Raw genomic sequence first — 22,803 nt, 5'->3', positions numbered from 1 at the left:
AGCTTTCCAGCAAATGTGGCTTTGGTTTCTCTTCATTTGCTTAGTTGCACTAAACACAGCATTAGTGTTCTTAGAGGGTTTAAACTAGTGATAATGTGCATTGAAGCTCAAAAATGACCTGCTCTGCAAAAAAACTTTAACGCATGAAAATCTGTCTTCTGCATTGCAAATAACATTACATTTCATGAGAAATAACATCTTTCATGCACTTGAGTTTTACTCTTAAAATTGCATAAACCAACTTTCTCTCACTGAGAAAGAAGCTTTCCAGCAAATGTGGCTTTGCTTTCTCTTCATTTGCTTAGTTGCACTAAACACAGCATTGGTGTTCTTAGAAGGTTTAAACTAGTGATAATGTGCATTGAAGCTCAAACATGACTTGCTCTGCAAAAAAACTTTAAGACATGAAAAACTGTCTTCTGCATTGCAAATAACATTACATTTCATGAGAAAGAAACATCTTTCATGTACTTGAGCTTTACTCTTAAAATTGTATAAACCAACTTTCTCTCACTGAGAAAGAAGCTTTCCAGCAAATGTGGCCTAGCTTTCTCTTCATTTGCTTAGTTGCACTAAACACAGCATTGGTGTTCTTAGAAGGTTTAAACTAGTGATAATGTGCATTGAAGCTCAAACATGACTTGCTCTGCAAAAAAACTTTAACCCATGAAAATCTGTCTTCTGCATTGCAAATAACATTACATTTCATGAGAAAGAAACATCTTTCATGTTTTTGAGCTTTACTCTTAAAATTGCATAAACCAACTTTCTCTCACTGAGAAAGAAGCTTTCCAGCAAATGTGGCTTTGGTTTCTCTTCATTTGCTTAGTTGCACTAAACACAGCATTAGTGTTCTTAGAGGGTTTAAACTAGTGATAATGTGCATTGAAGCTCAAAAATGACCTGCTCTGCAAAAAAACTTTAACGCATGAAAATCTGTCTTCTGCATTGCAAATAACATTACATTTCATGAGAAAAAACATCTTTCATGCACTTGAGTTTTACTCTTAAAATTGCATAAACCAACTTTCTCTCACTGAGAAAGAAGCTTTCCAGCAAATGTGGCTTTGCTTTCTCTTCATTTGCTTAGTTGCACTAAACACAGCATTGGTGTTCTTAGAAGGTTTAAACTAGTGATAATGTGCATTGAAGCTCAAACATGACTTGCTCTGCAAAAAAACTTTAAGACATGAAAAACTGTCTTCTGCATTGCAAATAACATTACATTTCATGAGAAAGAAACATCTTTCATGTTTTTGAGCTTTACTCTTAAAATTGCATAAACCAACTTTCTCTCACTGAGAAAGAAGCTTTCCAGCAAATGTGGCTTTGGTTTCTCTTCATTTGCTTAGTTGCACTAAACACAGCATTAGTGTTCTTAGAGGGTTTAAACTAGTGATAATGTGCATTGAAGCTCAAAAATGACCTGCTCTGCAAAAAAACTTTAACGCATGAAAATCTGTCTTCTGCATTGCAAATAACATTACATTTCATGAGAAAAAACATCTTTCATGCACTTGAGTTTTACTCTTAAAATTGCATAAACCAACTTTCTCTCACTGAGAAAGAAGCTTTCCAGCAAATGTGGCTTTGCTTTCTCTTCATTTGCTTAGTTGCACTAAACACAGCATTGGTGTTCTTAGAAGGTTTAAACTAGTGATAATGTGCATTGAAGCTCAAACATGACTTGCTCTGCAAAAAAACTTTAAGACATGAAAAACTGTCTTCTGCATTGCAAATAACATTACATTTCATGAGAAAGAAACATCTTTCATGTACTTGAGCTTTACTCTTAAAATTGTATAAACCAACTTTCTCTCACTGAGAAAGAAGCTTTCCAGCAAATGTGGCCTAGCTTTCTCTTCATTTGCTTAGTTGCACTAAACACAGCATTGGTGTTCTTAGAAGGTTTAAACTAGTGATAATGTGCATTGAAGCTCAAACATGACTTGCTCTGCAAAAAAACTTTAACCCATGAAAATCTGTCTTCTGCATTGCAAATAACATTACATTTCATGAGAAAGAAACATCTTTCATGTACTTGAGCTTTACTCTTAAAATTGCATAAACCAACTTTCTCTCACTGAGAAAGAAGCTTTCCAGCAAATGTGGCTTTGGTTTCTCTTCATTTGCTTAGTTGCACTAAACACAGCATTAGTGTTCTTAGAGGGTTTAAACTAGTGATAATGTGCATTGAAGCTCAAAAATGACCTGCTCTGCAAAAAAACTTTAACCCATGAAAATCTGTCTTCTGCATTGCAAATAACATTACATTTCATGAGAAAAAACATCTTTCATGTACTTGAGTTTTACTCCTAAAATTGCATAAACCAACTTTCTTTCACTGAGAAAGAAGCTTTCCAGCAAATGTGGCCTAGCTTTCTCTTCATTTGCTTAGTTGCACTAAACACAGCATTTGTGTTCTTAGAAGGTTTAAACTAGTGATAATGTGCATTGAAGCTCAAACATGACTTGCTCTGCAAAAAAACTTTAAGACATGAAAAACTGTCTTCTGCATTGCAAATAACATTACATTTCATGAGAAAGAAACATCTTTCATGTACTTGAGCTTTACTCTTAAAACTGCATAAACCAACTTTCTCTCACTGAGAAAGAAGCTTTCCAGCAAATGTGGCTTTGCTTTCTCTTCATTTGCTTAGTTGCACTAAACACAGCATTGGTGTTCTTAGAAGGTTTAAACTTGTGATAATGTGCATCGAAGCTCAAACATGACTTGCTCTGCAAAAAAACTTTAAGACATGAAAATCTGTCTTCTGCATTGCAAATAACATTACATTTCATGAGAAAAAACATCTTTCATGTACTTGAGTTTTACTCCTAAAATTGCATAAACCAACTTTCTTTCACTGAGAAAGAAGCTTTCCAGCAAATGTGGCCTAGCTTTCTCTTCATTTGCTTAGTTGCACTAAACACAGCATTGGTGTTCTTAGAAGGTTTAAACTAGTGATAATGTGCATTGAAGCTCAAACATGACTTGCTCTGCAAAAAACTTTAACGCATGAAAATCTGTCTTCTGCATTGCAAATAACATTACATTTCATGAGAAAGAAACATCTTTCATGTACTTGAGCTTTACTCTTAAAATTGCATAAACCAACTTTCTCTCACTGAGAAAGAAGCTTTCCAGCAAATGTGGCCTAGCTTTCTCTTCATTTGCTTAGTTGCACTAAACACAGCATTGGTGTTCTTAGAAGGTTTAAACTAGTGATAATGTGCATTGAAGCTCAAACGACTTGCTCTGCAAAAAAACTTTAACCCATGAAAATCTGTCTTCTGCATTGCAAATAACATTACATTTCATGAGAAAAAACATCTTTCATGTACTTGAGTTTTACTCCTAAAATTGCATAAACCAACTTTCTTTCACTGAGAAAGAAGCTTTCCAGCAAATGTGGCCTAGCTTTCTCTTCATTTGCTTAGTTGCACTAAACACAGCATTGGTGTTCTTAGAAGGTTTAAACTAGTGATAATGTGCATTGAAGCTCAAACATGACTTGCTCTGCAAAAAAACTTTAAGACATGAAAAACTGTCTTCTGCATTGCAAATAACATTACATTTCATGAGAAAGAAACATCTTTCATGTTTTTGAGCTTTACTCTTAAAATTGCATAAACCAACTTTCTCTCACTGAGAAAGAAGCTTTCCAGCAAATGTGGCTTTGGTTTCTCTTCATTTGCTTAGTTGCACTAAACACAGCATTAGTGTTCTTAGAGGGTTTAAACTAGTGATAATGTGCATTGAAGCTCAAAAATGACCTGCTCTGCAAAAAAACTTTAACGCATGAAAATCTGTCTTCTGCATTGCAAATAACATTACATTTCATGAGAAAAAACATCTTTCATGCACTTGAGTTTTACTCTTAAAATTGCATAAACCAACTTTCTCTCACTGAGAAAGAAGCTTTCCAGCAAATGTGGCTTTGCTTTCTCTTCATTTGCTTAGTTGCACTAAACACAGCATTGGTGTTCTTAGAAGGTTTAAACTAGTGATAATGTGCATTGAAGCTCAAACATGACTTGCTCTGCAAAAAAACTTTAAGACATGAAAAACTGTCTTCTGCATTGCAAATAACATTACATTTCATGAGAAAGAAACATCTTTCATGTACTTGAGCTTTACTCTTAAAATTGTATAAACCAACTTTCTCTCACTGAGAAAGAAGCTTTCCAGCAAATGTGGCCTAGCTTTCTCTTCATTTGCTTAGTTGCACTAAACACAGCATTGGTGTTCTTAGAAGGTTTAAACTAGTGATAATGTGCATTGAAGCTCAAACATGACTTGCTCTGCAAAAAAACTTTAACCCATGAAAATCTGTCTTCTGCATTGCAAATAACATTACATTTCATGAGAAAGAAACATCTTTCATGTTTTTGAGCTTTACTCTTAAAATTGCATAAACCAACTTTCTCTCACTGAGAAAGAAGCTTTCCAGCAAATGTGGCTTTGGTTTCTCTTCATTTGCTTAGTTGCACTAAACACAGCATTAGTGTTCTTAGAGGGTTTAAACTAGTGATAATGTGCATTGAAGCTCAAAAATGACCTGCTCTGCAAAAAAACTTTAACGCATGAAAATCTGTCTTCTGCATTGCAAATAACATTACATTTCATGAGAAAAAACATCTTTCATGCACTTGAGTTTTACTCTTAAAATTGCATAAACCAACTTTCTCTCACTGAGAAAGAAGCTTTCCAGCAAATGTGGCTTTGCTTTCTCTTCATTTGCTTAGTTGCACTAAACACAGCATTGGTGTTCTTAGAAGGTTTAAACTAGTGATAATGTGCATTGAAGCTCAAACATGACTTGCTCTGCAAAAAAACTTTAAGACATGAAAAACTGTCTTCTGCATTGCAAATAACATTACATTTCATGAGAAAGAAACATCTTTCATGTACTTGAGCTTTACTCTTAAAATTGTATAAACCAACTTTCTCTCACTGAGAAAGAAGCTTTCCAGCAAATGTGGCCTAGCTTTCTCTTCATTTGCTTAGTTGCACTAAACACAGCATTGGTGTTCTTAGAAGGTTTAAACTAGTGATAATGTGCATTGAAGCTCAAACATGACTTGCTCTGCAAAAAAACTTTAACCCATGAAAATCTGTCTTCTGCATTGCAAATAACATTACATTTCATGAGAAAGAAAAATCTTTCATGTACTTGAGCTTTACTCTTAAAATTGCATAAACCAACTTTCTCTCACTGAGAAAGAAGCTTTCCAGCAAATGTGGCTTTGGTTTCTCTTCATTTGCTTAGTTGCACTAAACACAGCATTAGTGTTCTTAGAGGGTTTAAACTAGTGATAATGTGCATTGAAGCTCAAAAATGACCTGCTCTGCAAAAAAACTTTAACCCATGAAAATCTGTCTTCTGCATTGCAAATAACATTACATTTCATGAGAAAACACATCTTTCATGTACTTGAGTTTTACTCCTAAAATTGCATAAACCAACTTTCTTTCACTGAGAAAGAAGCTTTCCAGCAAATGTGGCCTAGCTTTCTCTTCATTTGCTTAGTTGCACTAAACACAGCATTGGTGTTCTTAGAGGGTTTAAACTAGTGATAATGTGCATTGAAGCTCAAAAATGACCTGCTCTGCAAAAAAACTTTAACGCATGAAAATCTGTCTTCTGCATTGCAAATAACATTACATTTCATGAGAAAAAACATCTTTCATGCACTTGAGTTTTACTCTTAAAATTGCATAAACCAACTTTCTCTCACTGAGAAAGAAGCTTTCCAGCAAATGTGGCTTTGCTTTCTCTTCATTTGCTTAGTTGCACTAAACACAGCATTGGTGTTCTTAGAAGGTTTAAACTAGTGATAATGTGCATTGAAGCTCAAACATGACTTGCTCTGCAAAAAAACTTTAAGACATGAAAAACTGTCTTCTGCATTGCAAATAACATTACATTTCATGAGAAAGAAACATCTTTCATGTACTTGAGCTTTACTCTTAAAATTGTATAAACCAACTTTCTCTCACTGAGAAAGAAGCTTTCCAGCAAATGTGGCCTAGCTTTCTCTTCATTTGCTTAGTTGCACTAAACACAGCATTGGTGTTCTTAGAAGGTTTAAACTAGTGATAATGTGCATTGAAGCTCAAACATGACTTGCTCTGCAAAAAAACTTTAACCCATGAAAATCTGTCTTCTGCATTGCAAATAACATTACATTTCATGAGAAAGAAACATCTTTCATGTTTTTGAGCTTTACTCTTAAAATTGCATAAACCAACTTTCTCTCACTGAGAAAGAAGCTTTCCAGCAAATGTGGCTTTGGTTTCTCTTCATTTGCTTAGTTGCACTAAACACAGCATTAGTGTTCTTAGAGGGTTTAAACTAGTGATAATGTGCATTGAAGCTCAAAAATGACCTGTTCTGCAAAAAAACTTTAACGCATGAAAATCTGTCTTCTGCATTGCAAATAACATTACATTTCATGAGAAAAAACATCTTTCATGCACTTGAGTTTTACTCTTAAAATTGCATAAACCAACTTTCTCTCACTGAGAAAGAAGCTTTCCAGCAAATGTGGCTTTGCTTTCTCTTCATTTGCTTAGTTGCACTAAACACAGCATTGGTGTTCTTAGAAGGTTTAAACTAGTGATAATGTGCATTGAAGCTCAAACATGACTTGCTCTGCAAAAAAACTTTAAGACATGAAAAACTGTCTTCTGCATTGCAAATAACATTACATTTCATGAGAAAGAAACATCTTTCATGTACTTGAGCTTTACTCTTAAAATTGTATAAACCAACTTTCTCTCACTGAGAAAGAAGCTTTCCAGCAAATGTGGCCTAGCTTTCTCTTCATTTGCTTAGTTGCACTAAACACAGCATTGGTGTTCTTAGAAGGTTTAAACTAGTGATAATGTGCATTGAAGCTCAAACATGACTTGCTCTGCAAAAAAACTTTAAGACATGAAAAACTGTCTTCTGCATTGCAAATAACATTACATTTCATGAGAAAGAAACATCTTTCATGTACTTGAGCTTTACTCTTAAAATTGTATAAACCAACTTTCTCTCACTGAGAAAGAAGCTTTCCAGCAAATGTGGCCTAGCTTTCTCTTCATTTGCTTAGTTGCACTAAACACAGCATTGGTGTTCTTAGAAGGTTTAAACTAGTGATAATGTGCATTGAAGCTCAAACATGACTTGCTCTGCAAAAAAACTTTAACCCATGAAAATCTGTCTTCTGCATTGCAAATAACATTACATTTCATGAGAAAGAAACATCTTTCATGTTTTTGAGCTTTACTCTTAAAATTGCATAAACCAACTTTCTCTCACTGAGAAAGAAGCTTTCCAGCAAATGTGGCTTTGGTTTCTCTTCATTTGCTTAGTTGCACTAAACACAGCATTAGTGTTCTTAGAGGGTTTAAACTAGTGATAATGTGCATTGAAGCTCAAAAATGACCTGCTCTGCAAAAAAACTTTAACGCATGAAAATCTGTCTTCTGCATTGCAAATAACATTACATTTCATGAGAAATAACATCTTTCATGCACTTGAGTTTTACTCTTAAAATTGCATAAACCAACTTTCTCTCACTGAGAAAGAAGCTTTCCAGCAAATGTGGCTTTGCTTTCTCTTCATTTGCTTAGTTGCACTAAACACAGCATTGGTGTTCTTAGAAGGTTTAAACTAGTGATAATGTGCATTGAAGCTCAAACATGACTTGCTCTGCAAAAAAACTTTAAGACATGAAAAACTGTCTTCTGCATTGCAAATAACATTACATTTCATGAGAAAGAAACATCTTTCATGTACTTGAGCTTTACTCTTAAAATTGTATAAACCAACTTTCTCTCACTGAGAAAGAAGCTTTCCAGCAAATGTGGCCTAGCTTTCTCTTCATTTGCTTAGTTGCACTAAACACAGCATTGGTGTTCTTAGAAGGTTTAAACTAGTGATAATGTGCATTGAAGCTCAAACATGACTTGCTCTGCAAAAAAACTTTAACCCATGAAAATCTGTCTTCTGCATTGCAAATAACATTACATTTCATGAGAAAGAAACATCTTTCATGTTTTTGAGCTTTACTCTTAAAATTGCATAAACCAACTTTCTCTCACTGAGAAAGAAGCTTTCCAGCAAATGTGGCTTTGGTTTCTCTTCATTTGCTTAGTTGCACTAAACACAGCATTAGTGTTCTTAGAGGGTTTAAACTAGTGATAATGTGCATTGAAGCTCAAAAATGACCTGCTCTGCAAAAAAACTTTAACGCATGAAAATCTGTCTTCTGCATTGCAAATAACATTACATTTCATGAGAAAAAACATCTTTCATGCACTTGAGTTTTACTCTTAAAATTGCATAAACCAACTTTCTCTCACTGAGAAAGAAGCTTTCCAGCAAATGTGGCTTTGCTTTCTCTTCATTTGCTTAGTTGCACTAAACACAGCATTGGTGTTCTTAGAAGGTTTAAACTAGTGATAATGTGCATTGAAGCTCAAACATGACTTGCTCTGCAAAAAAACTTTAAGACATGAAAAACTGTCTTCTGCATTGCAAATAACATTACATTTCATGAGAAAGAAACATCTTTCATGTACTTGAGCTTTACTCTTAAAATTGTATAAACCAACTTTCTCTCACTGAGAAAGAAGCTTTCCAGCAAATGTGGCCTAGCTTTCTCTTCATTTGCTTAGTTGCACTAAACACAGCATTGGTGTTCTTAGAAGGTTTAAACTAGTGATAATGTGCATTGAAGCTCAAACATGACTTGCTCTGCAAAAAAACTTTAACCCATGAAAATCTGTCTTCTGCATTGCAAATAACATTACATTTCATGAGAAAGAAAAATCTTTCATGTACTTGAGCTTTACTCTTAAAATTGCATAAACCAACTTTCTCTCACTGAGAAAGAAGCTTTCCAGCAAATGTGGCTTTGGTTTCTCTTCATTTGCTTAGTTGCACTAAACACAGCATTAGTGTTCTTAGAGGGTTTAAACTAGTGATAATGTGCATTGAAGCTCAAAAATGACCTGCTCTGCAAAAAAACTTTAACCCATGAAAATCTGTCTTCTGCATTGCAAATAACATTACATTTCATGAGAAAAAACATCTTTCATGTACTTGAGTTTTACTCCTAAAATTGCATAAACCAACTTTCTTTCACTGAGAAAGAAGCTTTCCAGCAAATGTGGCCTAGCTTTCTCTTCATTTGCTTAGTTGCACTAAACACAGCATTAGTGTTCTTAGAGGGTTTAAACTAGTGATAATGTGCATTGAAGCTCAAAAATGACCTGCTCTGCAAAAAAACTTTAACGCATGAAAATCTGTCTTCTGCATTGCAAATAACATTACATTTCATGAGAAAAAACATCTTTCATGCACTTGAGTTTTACTCTTAAAATTGCATAAACCAACTTTCTCTCACTGAGAAAGAAGCTTTCCAGCAAATGTGGCTTTGCTTTCTCTTCATTTGCTTAGTTGCACTAAACACAGCATTGGTGTTCTTAGAAGGTTTAAACTAGTGATAATGTGCATTGAAGCTCAAACATGACTTGCTCTGCAAAAAAACTTTAAGACATGAAAAACTGTCTTCTGCATTGCAAATAACATTACATTTCATGAGAAAGAAACATCTTTCATGTACTTGAGCTTTACTCTTAAAATTGTATAAACCAACTTTCTCTCACTGAGAAAGAAGCTTTCCAGCAAATGTGGCCTAGCTTTCTCTTCATTTGCTTAGTTGCACTAAACACAGCATTGGTGTTCTTAGAAGGTTTAAACTAGTGATAATGTGCATTGAAGCTCAAACATGACTTGCTCTGCAAAAAAACTTTAACCCATGAAAATCTGTCTTCTGCATTGCAAATAACATTACATTTCATGAGAAAGAAACATCTTTCATGTTTTTGAGCTTTACTCTTAAAATTGCATAAACCAACTTTCTCTCACTGAGAAAGAAGCTTTCCAGCAAATGTGGCTTTGGTTTCTCTTCATTTGCTTAGTTGCACTAAACACAGCATTAGTGTTCTTAGAGGGTTTAAACTAGTGATAATGTGCATTGAAGCTCAAAAATGACCTGTTCTGCAAAAAAACTTTAACGCATGAAAATCTGTCTTCTGCATTGCAAATAACATTACATTTCATGAGAAAAAACATCTTTCATGCACTTGAGTTTTACTCTTAAAATTGCATAAACCAACTTTCTCTCACTGAGAAAGAAGCTTTCCAGCAAATGTGGCTTTGCTTTCTCTTCATTTGCTTAGTTGCACTAAACACAGCATTGGTGTTCTTAGAAGGTTTAAACTAGTGATAATGTGCATTGAAGCTCAAACATGACTTGCTCTGCAAAAAAACTTTAAGACATGAAAAACTGTCTTCTGCATTGCAAATAACATTACATTTCATGAGAAAGAAACATCTTTCATGTACTTGAGCTTTACTCTTAAAATTGTATAAACCAACTTTCTCTCACTGAGAAAGAAGCTTTCCAGCAAATGTGGCTTTGCTTTCTCTTCATTTGCTTAGTTGCACTAAACACAGCATTGGTGTTCTTAGAAGGTTTAAACTAGTGATAATGTGCATTGAAGCTCAAACATGACTTGCTCTGCAAAAAAACTTTAAGACATGAAAAACTGTCTTCTGCATTGCAAATAACATTACATTTCATGAGAAAGAAACATCTTTCATGTACTTGAGCTTTACTCTTAAAATTGTATAAACCAACTTTCTCTCACTGAGAAAGAAGCTTTCCAGCAAATGTGGCCTAGCTTTCTCTTCATTTGCTTAGTTGCACTAAACACAGCATTGGTGTTCTTAGAAGGTTTAAACTAGTGATAATGTGCATTGAAGCTCAAACATGACTTGCTCTGCAAAAAAACTTTAACCCATGAAAATCTGTCTTCTGCATTGCAAATAACATTACATTTCATGAGAAAGAAACATCTTTCATGTTTTTGAGCTTTACTCTTAAAATTGCATAAACCAACTTTCTCTCACTGAGAAAGAAGCTTTCCAGCAAATGTGGCTTTGGTTTCTCTTCATTTGCTTAGTTGCACTAAACACAGCATTAGTGTTCTTAGAGGGTTTAAACTAGTGATAATGTGCATTGAAGCTCAAAAATGACCTGCTCTGCAAAAAAACTTTAAGACATGAAAAACTGTCTTCTGCATTGCAAATAACATTACATTTCATGAGAAAGAAACATCTTTCATGTACTTGAGCTTTACTCTTAAAATTGTATAAACCAACTTTCTCTCACTGAGAAAGAAGCTTTCCAGCAAATGTGGCCTAGCTTTCTCTTCATTTGCTTAGTTGCACTAAACACAGCATTGGTGTTCTTAGAAGGTTTAAACTAGTGATAATGTGCATTGAAGCTCAAACATGACTTGCTCTGCAAAAAAACTTTAACCCATGAAAATCTGTCTTCTGCATTGCAAATAACATTACATTTCATGAGAAAGAAACATCTTTCATGTTTTTGAGCTTTACTCTTAAAATTGCATAAACCAACTTTCTCTCACTGAGAAAGAAGCTTTCCAGCAAATGTGGCTTTGCTTTCTCTTCATTTGCTTAGTTGCACTAAACACAGCATTAGTGTTCTTAGAGGGTTTAAACTAGTGATAATGTGCATTGAAGCTCAAAAATGACCTGCTCTGCAAAAAAACTTTAAGACATTAAAAACTGTCTTCTGCATTGCAAATAACATTACATTTCATGAGAAAGAAACATCTTTCATGTACTTGAGCTTTACACTTAAAATTGCATAAACCAACTTTCTCTCACTGAGAAAGAAGCTTTCCAGCAAATGTGGCCTAGCTTTCTCTTCATTTGCTTAGTTGCACTAAACACAGCATTGGTGTTCTTAGAAGGTTTAAACTAGTGATAATGTGCATTGAAGCTCAAACATGACTTGCTCTGCAAAAAAACTTTAACACATGAAAATCTGTCTTCTGCATTGCAAATAACATTACATTTCATGAGAAAGAAACATCTTTCATGTACTTGAGCTTTACTCTTAAAATTGCATAAACCAACTTTCTCTCACTGAGAAAGAAGCTTTCCAGCAAATGTGGCTTTGGTTTCTCTTCATTTGCTTAGTTGCACTAAACACAGCATTAGTGTTCTTAGAGGGTTTAAACTAGTGATAATGTGCATTGAAGCTCAAAAATGACCTGCTCTGCAAAAAAACTTTAACCCATGAAAATCTGTCTTCTGCATTGCAAATAACATTACATTTCATGAGAAAAAACATCTTTCATGTACTTGAGTTTTACTCCTAAAATTGCATAAACCAACTTTCTTTCACTGAGAAAGAAGCTTTCCAGCAAATGTGGCCTAGCTTTCTCTTCATTTGCTTAGTTGCACTAAACACAGCATTGGTGTTCTTAGAAGGTTTAAACTAGTGATAATGTGCATTGAAGCTCAAACATGACTTGCTCTGCAAAAAAACTTTAAGACATGAAAAACTGTCTTCTGCATTGCAAATAACATTACATTTCATGAGAAAAAAACATCTTTCATGTACTTGAGCTTTACACTTAAAATTGCATAAACCAACTTTCTCTCACTGAGAAAGAAGCTTTCCAGCAAATGTGGCTTTGGTTTCGCTTCATTTGCTTAGTTGCACTAAACACAGCATTAGTGTTCTTAGAGGGTTTAAACTAGTGATAATGTGCATTGAAGCTCAAAAATGACCTGCTCTGCAAAAAACTTTAACCCATGAAAATCTGTCTTCTGCATTGCAAATAACATTACATTTCATGAGAAAAAACATCTTTCATGTACTTGAGCTTTACTCTTAAAATTGCATAAACCAACTTTCTCTCACTGAGAAAGAAGCTTTCCAGCAAATGTGGCTTTGCTTTCTCTTCATTTGCTTAGTTGCACTAAACACAGCATTAATGTTCTTAGAGGGTTTAAACTAGTGATAATGTGCATTGAAGCTCAAAAATGACCTGCTCTGCAAAAAAACTTTAACGCATGAAAATCTGTCTTCTGCATTGCAAATAACATTACATTTCATGAGAAAAAACATCTTTCATGTACTTGAGTTTTACTCCTAAAATTGCATAAACCAACTTTCTTTCACTGAGAAAGAAGCTTTCCAGCAAATGTGGCCTAGCTTTCTCTTCATTTGCTTAGTTGCACTAAACACAGTACTAGTGTTCTTGGAAGCTCTAAACTAGCGATTGTGTGCATTGAAGCTATAACATGACTTGCTCAGCAAAAAAAGCTCTAAAACATGAAAATCTATCTTCTGTATTCAAATAACTACATTTAATGAGAAACAAACATCTTTCATGTACTTAAGCTTTACTCTTAAAATTATATAAACCAACTTTCTCTCACTGAGAAAGAAGTTTTTCAGCTTATGTGGCCTTGCTTTCTCTTCATTTGCTTAGTTGCACTAAACACAGCCTGAGTGTTCTTAGAAGCTCTAAACTAGGGATTATGTGCATTGAAACTCTAACATGTCTTGATCAGCAAAAAAGGCTCTAAAACATGAAAATCTGTCTTCTACGTTTTCTCTTCATTTGCTTAGTTGCACTAAACAGTGCTAGTATTCTTGGAAGCTCTAAACTAGCGATTGTGTACATTGAAGCCATAACATGACTTGCTCAGCAAAAAAAGCTCTAAAACATGAAAATCTATCTTCTGTATTTCAAATAACATTACATTTAATGAGAAACAAACATATTTCATGTAAGTGAAGTGATATTCAGCCAAGTATGGTGACCCATACTCGGAATTCGTGCTCTGCATTTAACCCATCCAACGTGCACACACACAGCAGTGAACACACACACACCGTGAACACACACCCGGAAGAGTGGGCAGCCATTTTATGCTGCAGCGCCCGGGGAGCAGTTGGGGGTTCGGTGCCTTGCTCAAGGGCACCTCAGTGAGTGGAGGGAGTGCAGGGGGGTTTCTCCTGAAGTCCACTATCATCTCCACAGTTTTGAGCGTGTTAAGCTCCAAGTTGTTAAGACTGCACCATACAGCCAGCTCCTTAACCTCCTGTCTGTAAGCAGACTCGTCACCGTCCTGGATGAGGCCAATCAGTGTGGTGTCGTCTGCAAACTTCAGGAGCTTAACAGAGGGGTCTTTCGTTAACAGAGGTGCAGTCGTTGGTGTAGAGGGAGAAGAGCAGTGGGGAGAGAACGCAGCCCTGAGGACCTCCAGCGCTGATGGTGCGGGTGCTGGATGTGAATTTACCAAGCTTTACTAACTGCTGCCTGTCTGTCAGTTTATTCTGAAGGGTGCTTTCCTTCTTTAGTTTTTTCTGAAGACCTGGCACACATCATCTTCACTGAGTTGAATTGTAGATGTGGGGGAGAGGGGGGTTGCTGGAGGTGTTAATGGTTGTGTGGAGAGGTGTTCAGGGCGGGTGTGGGGTGATTTTTCAAACATACAGTTTGCAAAACATGCAAATTGTCTGCCAGTTGTTGATTCTCCAGAGCGCTGGGGGATGGTGACTTGTAATTGGTGATGTCTTTCATACCTTTCCAAACTGAAGCAGGATCACTGGAAGAGAATTTGTTCCTAAGCTTGTCAGAATAATTCCTCTTTGCCACTCTGATCTCCTTTTCCAGTGTGTATTTGGCTTGTTTATATAAGGCTTTAGCCCCCTTTCTGTAAGCATCTTCTTTGGCCTGACGGAGCTGTCTGAGTTTTGCAGTGAACCATGGTTTGTCGTTGTTGTAAGTTAGATGAGTCCTGGTAGGAATGCACATATCCTCACAGAAACTGATATATGAAGTTACAGTCTCTGTGAGCTCGTCCAGATCGATGAAAACAGTCCAATCAGTGAGAGAGAAACAGGCTTGTAGATCCCGCTCTGTTTCATTAGTCCATCTTTTAACAGTTCTTAATACAGGTTTTGCAGACTTAAGTTTCTGCCTGTAGGTTTGTTCATATGTGTTCAACTGTCCCATATTGACGTGACATCTTACTATAATTAGACACTACATGTTAATGAGAAATTGTGTCTATTACCACTGTAGTTGTACTCGACGTTAAAAGTTGTCCAGGACAATTTTTTTAGTTAAAGGCATCTTTACATGCCCAATTGGACAAGTTAGCCTGGTTAAAACTTAAGTGGAAATAACTAGGGAAGCTTCGAAACGCGAGGCTGATTCTGATTGTATTACAATCATCAAAACAAATAACCTTAACGACACAAATAAACTCACGGAAGAAACATGAGGTAAATGTTCAAACTGTTGAGTTTATTTATAACATATGATATTGTTAAGATGCATAAGCAGGCTGATTATCACGATTGCAAATGTTACATAGTTCAATAAACAATTAGTTAACATTAAGTTACTTAATTTTTAGACACAATATTGTCTGTTGTTCTGTTATTTCTCCAACAAAAATAGTTCCAAACAAAGATCAAAGCAAAACTCAAAGGTGTTTTTACTGAATGATTCAGCATTCTGAACGATCGTTACAATGAATGACTCAGTCATTAAGTTATTTGCTGCCACCTAATGGCGGTTTAGTTTCACGTTTAAAAAGTATCATTACATTTTTACAACATTTCTTATTTGTAATTTCAAAAATGAATGTAAAACATTAATGTCATAACTCAGTTGTAATATTACATTATAAATTATTTAATTTGATTGGTGGTAAGTTTGTTTATTTTAAAATATATGCCTTTTTGGGTGTTCATTTTGGTCTCATTTATGTAAATGCATTTTAAAATATCACAAGATACTTTTCATTATTTCTTGTAGGTGCAAAGAATAGCAGCTGTTGTGGAGAAATGTTTGATGCTTCAAGACTCTCTGAAGCTTATTATAATAGGTAATGTTTAAATTCTTATTAATTCTGTTGTAAATCATTTGATAAACTTGTATTTTAGATTACATTTTATATTGAAATACTGTATTATAGGTTACATTATTGCTTATATTTATTAATTTCAGGTGCACCCAGTGGCTTTTGACTATTCAAGGGTCACATGGTTGTGAATTCATACCTCAACTTTGTGGCTGGATTTGCAGACTTATTACAACTTCATTCTGGCGTTCAGCAGGCATCTTTTGCACGTTTTACTTGAGTAATTTCATTTGTGAAAAAAGTCACTTATTTAGTTTAAGTACTGGTAAATACTGATTGTATTGTAAAAGTGGCATTTTTAAATTTATTTTATTGAGCTAGTTTCCTTCAATACTGAACTTTATTCTAAAGATTCTGCTTGTTTGTATGTGCAGATGTTTTGTTGGAATCACAACACTCACTGGATACAAGACGGATACATAGAGGCAAAACAAGTGGAAAGGGCTCAGAGAAGCGTGACAACTCTCATGTGTGTGCTCATCTCAGAAAGTTGATGGACTTTCGTATGTATTCATTAAATTGTCTTTTGCATGAATATTCTAAATTTAATAGAACATATGAGCTCAAACAACAAAATTTGTGGTATAATGATTCCAGCATTTTATTTTAATCCTTTTCTAACCAAAATTATACAAATTCTGTTGATTGACCTTAATTTTTATAGAAAGTTAATGTTCTACTCAGAATATGGCTTATTTTTTTGTGATAAAGTAGGTATTTGTAGTTATTTTGTGATGCTATGTTATTTTTATGATACGATTTTAACAGTTGAAAGACTGACATTTGTATTTTTACCAGTAAAAGCCTTGCAATTGTTACGGGGCTGACGAGACGTGAGACGTGCGGATCCATATGCAAAGCTTTATTATAAAACATGGTCAGAAAACAGGCAGGGTCAGACAGTGGCAAACAGGTATGGCAAGGGCAAGACACAGCAATCCGTGGAGCAAGCGTGGGGTCGACGATAGGCGAACAGTATCCAAAGGGGCAAGGCAGAGAGATAATCCAGAAACGAGAGCAATAATCCAAACGGGGAGCGAACAGAGTCCAAACGGCAGAGACGAAGGGTAAATCCAGGAAACACGGGCAGGGTCAGACACGGCAAGAAAAACAAGGCAAGACTAAGACTATCACTAAGGCTCCGTAAAGTAGCTATCCCTGGGAGAGTGATAAGTGCTATACAATACTCGGCCCCGATGCTGAGGAAGTCCATGACTTAAATAGTGTGTGTGATTAGTGAGATCAGCTGTGTAATCAGTGACAACAGCTGTGTGTATCGTCAGTGCAATGGATTGTGGGAACTGTAGTCCAGTGTGCTGTGTGGTGTAAGAGTCCATGTGGCGAGTGAGTGACATCTGGTGGCGAGTTAACGGAAGAGCATGGCCAGGATTCGTGACAGCAATGTCTTTCTGCCAGTTTTAATAAATATTTATTTGCAACATCTTTGACTTGGTTTTTATTCATTTGTAAATGTATTAAGATAGTGCTCATGATAATGCATTTAAATCAGTATTTTAGAGTTTACAGTTTACTGTTAAAATTATTCTTTGCAGCATTTTCATTATTAAATCATTAAAACATCATCTTGGATTTAGGGGTATTTACAGGATTTTATTGGCAAATTTAGTTGCCAGGTGAATACTGTACTTTAGTGAAATTACAAAAAATAAACTGTAAAAATAAACTATAAATTTAATTCAATGTTACTGTAAAAATACTACAAATTACTGTATTTCACAGACAGCAAATTAACTGTAAATTGCTTTGCAGTATTATACTGTAATCCATTTTACAACTTCTCTGTCAGTAACATCCTGTAAATTCTACAGTAGATTTCATCAGGATGATAAAAACAATTGGCAGCAAGAAAATTCTTTGTGTGGAATATGCAATGAAATGAGCTTGATTGCCTGGTTGGAGTGAGACTTTCTTGACATCTGAATATATCACACATATATATGATGGTATTACCTTTCAAATGTGACAGCTCAACCTAATTAGACCCTACAATGCAAAAGAATCATGAGCAATAAACAAATATCCTACGAGAACATTGGACATTATACAATATTTCCAGTATTATATACAGTACAATTAAACCTCAATATGACCTTCTTTTTCTCTCGCATTTGATCTCTCGCGCTCCTGAAAGCTTATGTTGATAGAGTAGTAGCAACAGATAAATACAGATTGAATTCAAAAACAAAGCTGCTAAATTCATATCACTAAAATGAAATAGAAAGTCGCTAAGTGATGCTCACATCCACACTGGCGGCACAACAATCACTTCCAGGTCAAGAAGCTGTCAATCAAAAATTCAGTAGCCAATAAGAACACACCGCTGCTAGCCCCGCCCCCACAACAGATTTGTGCCAGAATGGCAAACGAAAACTTCAGAAGCGTAAACGAAAACTTTAGAAGCGTAAATGAAAACTCTGGAAGTGCATTTGTAAGTACAGATCAACGAATGAAAGAGGAGAAAACAGTTGTTAAACATGCAGCGTATTAAAAGCGAAGTCAAAGATTTTGCATGCATTTTTTTATTTATTTTTTTAGTTTGAAAGACGTTTTATTCAGTTTCAATTTAGATTTTCATAAGTTTCTTGAAAAATTACATTCATTTTAATTGGCACAAAGTTAATTCCATGGTCTAGCTCAGGGGTGTCAAACTCAGTTCCTGGAGGGCCGCAGCCCTGCAGAGTTTAGTTCCTACCTTGCTCCAAAACATATAGCATGTAGTTTACAAATAAGCCTGAAGGACTTGATTAGCTGGATCAGGTGTGTTTAATTAGTGTTGAATCTAAACTCTGCAGGGCTGTGGACCTCCAGGAGCTGAGTTTGATACCCCTGGTCTAGCTGGCGCAACCGGCCCCTGGATGGTGCAATTAGGAAACCCTGTGAAGGCTAGACTCAGAAAGTCCTTCGAAGCCTGCGTCGGCCGCATCCTATGTACCCTATACACACACACAAACACACACACACACACACACACACATATATATATATATATATAATTAGAATTATGTTATAACATATATTACATATAATTTACATATATGTATGACTGATAAACAGCTGCTGCTGCTGTTATATGAACACGACATGCTTAGAAATTACTCCTCTCTCGAATAACCTGTGTAGTTTACAACTGTAGGCTATGTTTCTAGTATAAAAATGTAAAACTGACGAACGCAAAAATGCACTGAAACAAGAAATGAGACTGTTTACTTGTCTAGTAGCTGTTGAGTTTCAGAGGAACTCTGAAAGTGCGCTGCAAATGCTCAAGAGAATGCTAACCAGCCATTTAAATGTAAAGTAGCGAGCTCATTGGCTGCGTATGTCTAAACGGAACCCCACATTGAAAATGAAAGGCAAAAATGTAAGAATTTTTGGTAACACTTTATTTTAGGGTCTCTTAACTAGTTGCTTATTAGCATGCATATTACCAGAATATTAGCCATTTATTAGTAGTAATTAAGCACATATTAATGCTTTATTCTACATGACCTTATTCTACATCCGTAATCCTACCCAATACCTAAACTTAAGAACTACCTTACTAACTATTAATAAGCAGCAAATTAGGAATTTATTGAGGGAAATGTCGTAGTTAATAGTGAATAAGTGTTCCCTATTCTAAAGTGTTACCGAATTTTTTATTTTTCAATAAAAATAAACAAATCAGGCAAAATTCTGAAAATTTCAGCACAGAAATAAAGTAGTACTAGTACTACAGCACAAATGCATTAAACCACCACTTCTGGACCACCACTTCAGGCTCACCGTCGGACCACCATCATATATTAAACTTGCCTGACCATTAATAGAATAATATTGATTATTACACAATACGAAGTAAGTGAAATAAGAAGTACATATTAATGATCAAAACTGAGGGATGAACAAAATGCCTGCAGAATGCCAAATCTGTTCCCTGTAGACCAGTCTTTTATGTGGGATGTCTCAACTTTCCAACTTGCTATTCTACTTTGATAAATTTTTATTCTGTTGTTTCACACTGTTTTGTTTAATAGTTGTTAATAATCAGAGATGGGCAGTATTTCAACTAAATGTATTTGAAATACGTATTTAGGTTCCGGTTCTGGTGACTGAGGGAATGACAGCTTAGTCCATCGTCTCTTCCGACGATTTGACTAATAATTCCACTAAATCTTGAGAATAAAATAAAAATTTTAATTAAAGCAGTCTATGATAGTGGGTCAACAATGGAAACAATAGAGAAAAGCATGAAAACCAACTTAGAGGTCCAGGAAATTGAAAGTAGACAGCATTTAGGCGCCGGTGCAGCACATGCGTTAGCACATAAACAGGATGCTAGTTGCCAACAGTCACACCTGGATAACGCGCAAATCAATCTGGAACGAATCTTTGAGCAGATTGAAAACTTTCGCAAAGAGAACAGTTGACAATTGGATGAAGGTAAGATCGAATTAAACAAGACAAATCAAAGGATCGGCCACGTAGAAGATCACATTAAAGTTATTGAAACGTGAGTGCAAAATGTGGAAGAGAAAAATGCAGAAAATTATAAAAATACGATCACCGCTGGAAAGCAAACAGATTGATCAAGAAGGCAGGTCAAGATGAGACAATATAAGGATATACAATGTACCCGAGGATGCAGAGAAAAATTCCATGACTAACTACGTTTGTTAAGGTTTGCTCCACGAAGGAATGCAGGAAAGAACGGGTGAGTAGAAAAACAGATCTTTAATAACATAAGAGTTTCAGCGTACAAGAAATCAATCATTAAACAACGTTAACCTAACTTTAAGACGAGACAAAGACAAGAGGAGAACTGAGGACCTTTAAAGGGATCAGGACAAAGGAACAAACAAGATAATTAACACAAAACAGGTGACAGGACTAAACGATGATTACTAATTAACTGAACCAGAACAGGAACTACCAAATAAGGTCAAAACAGAACTGAAAGGAAACTAAACCGTGACAGATATCACCCCCCTCCCGGAAGGTGCGTCCCGCACCGTAACATACACATAACGGGTGGGGGGGGGGGGGCGCTGTGGAGGCTGGAGCCGGGCCAGGACAGGGAGGAGACCAGGGAAGCCTCCAGGGCGGATCAAGGGCCTTGGGAGGCCATGGCGGATCAGGAGACACGGGAGGCCATGGCGGATCAGGGGCCTTGGGAGGCCATGGCGGATCAGGAGACACGGGAGACCATGGCGGATCAGGAGACACGGGAGGCCATGGTGGATCAGGAGACACGGGAGGCCCTGGAGGGACTATTTTTTGGGTTGGCCGAGGTAGCACAGGGAGTTCCGTGGCCTTTGCCTTCGGCCAGGCCACGCAGGCCAGGGGTATATAGCCCCCCCCAAAATTTTCTTGGGGAAGTTCCCTCCAGGGAACAATTGAAGAGAAGCGGGCTCTGTGGAGCGCTCAGGAGGAGCGGACACTGGAGGGCGCTCTGGAGGAGCGGGCTCTTGAGGATGCTCGGGAGGAGCGGGCATTTGGGGGCGCACTTGCAGTGCGGATACTTGAGGGCGCTCTTGTAGCGTGGACATTTGGGGGCACTCTTGCAGCGCTGATACTTGAGGGCGCTCGGGAGGCGCAGAGCTGGACGGGACCAGCGGAGACGCAGGAGAGCTGGGTGGAACCAGCAGGGACGCAGGAGGGTACTTGCGAGGAGCAGGCACTGGAGGGCACTTGCAAGGAGCAGGCACTGGAGGGCACTTGCGAGGAGCAGGCACTAGAGGGCACTTGCGAGGCGCAGGCACTGGAGGGCACTTGCGAGGAGCAGGCACTAGAGGGCACTTGCGAGGCGCAGGCACTGGAGGGCACTTGCGAGGAGCAGGCACTAGAGGGCACTGGCGAAGAGTAGGCACTGGAGAGAGTACGGGAGCCCGTCTTCGCTGCGGGCGGAACATCATCGCCCCGGACGGCGGCACAATCATCGCCGTGGACGGCGGCACCATCTTCGCCGCGGGCGGAATCATCATCGCCTCGTAACAACAAATAGCAGACAACAATATACTGTAACTGCAGCATGTATAAAAGTAAACAGAACAGTATCGTCTGTTGGCGTGAATGCTAAAATATTTAACATTATATTTCTTGTTCTTGGTGTGAACAGCTGTAAGAATTACAGAACCTCAGACACTTTGAACTTCTGAGATGGACAACACACACACAGTGCATTAACATCTGTCTCCACATCCCACTGAGAGAAAATGTGGGAAAATGCCTCTCTCACATATGCATCAGTTCCTTTTCATCCCCTTCCTTCCCCTCACCCATCCTTCCCTTCACTCAGCTCACTCAGAATGGTCGATAGTAGAATATAATGTTCTACATGAATGCAAGTGATATTTACAGTCATGTTTGGTATCATTTGAATTGTCTCAGGGCGTCTGGTACAATGGTCTCATTCTTACAAGTAGTGAACTAAAAGGTAATACAGATCCTAAGAGTTTAGAGATGTATTGCACACTGTAGAGGGTGGGTCAGTTCCCAGTGTTACAGAACGGAGGACACAAACGGTTAGCAGGTTCAGGTGAGTTTATTGAATGACTGAATGGTTGAGAGGTAAGCAGTGGTGATGAACCCGGGGCTGAATTCAGGAACTGACTGCGGTTCTCTTGATCTTTGACTTGCAGGTTCTCACGGGGAATCCAGGAGTGATCGGTGGCCACCAGTGATGGGGACTCGAGTTTGAGACTTGGACTCGAGTGCGACTTAAGTCGCACACATAGTGACTTCAGACTCGACTTGAGACTCGTCCTCGAAAGACTTCAGACTCGACTCGGACTCGAGCTGCGGGACTCGTGAACAATGTTTATTTTTAGGAAGCAACTGATGAGCTCGCTGTTATTCCCCTCCCTCTGTTACCTATAACCTGCCCATGTAACACATGACATACTACGTATCTTCTGCGTGCTGCGTTAAAATTTTTTTATTTGAGGCGCGGCCGCCATACATTAGAGGACAACGA

Source organism: Barbus barbus (assembly GCF_936440315.1).
Source record: "Barbus barbus genome assembly, chromosome: 2".
Classification (NCBI taxonomy): Eukaryota; Metazoa; Chordata; class Actinopteri; order Cypriniformes; family Cyprinidae; genus Barbus; species Barbus barbus.
Note: the sequence above shows the minus strand (reverse complement) of the source record.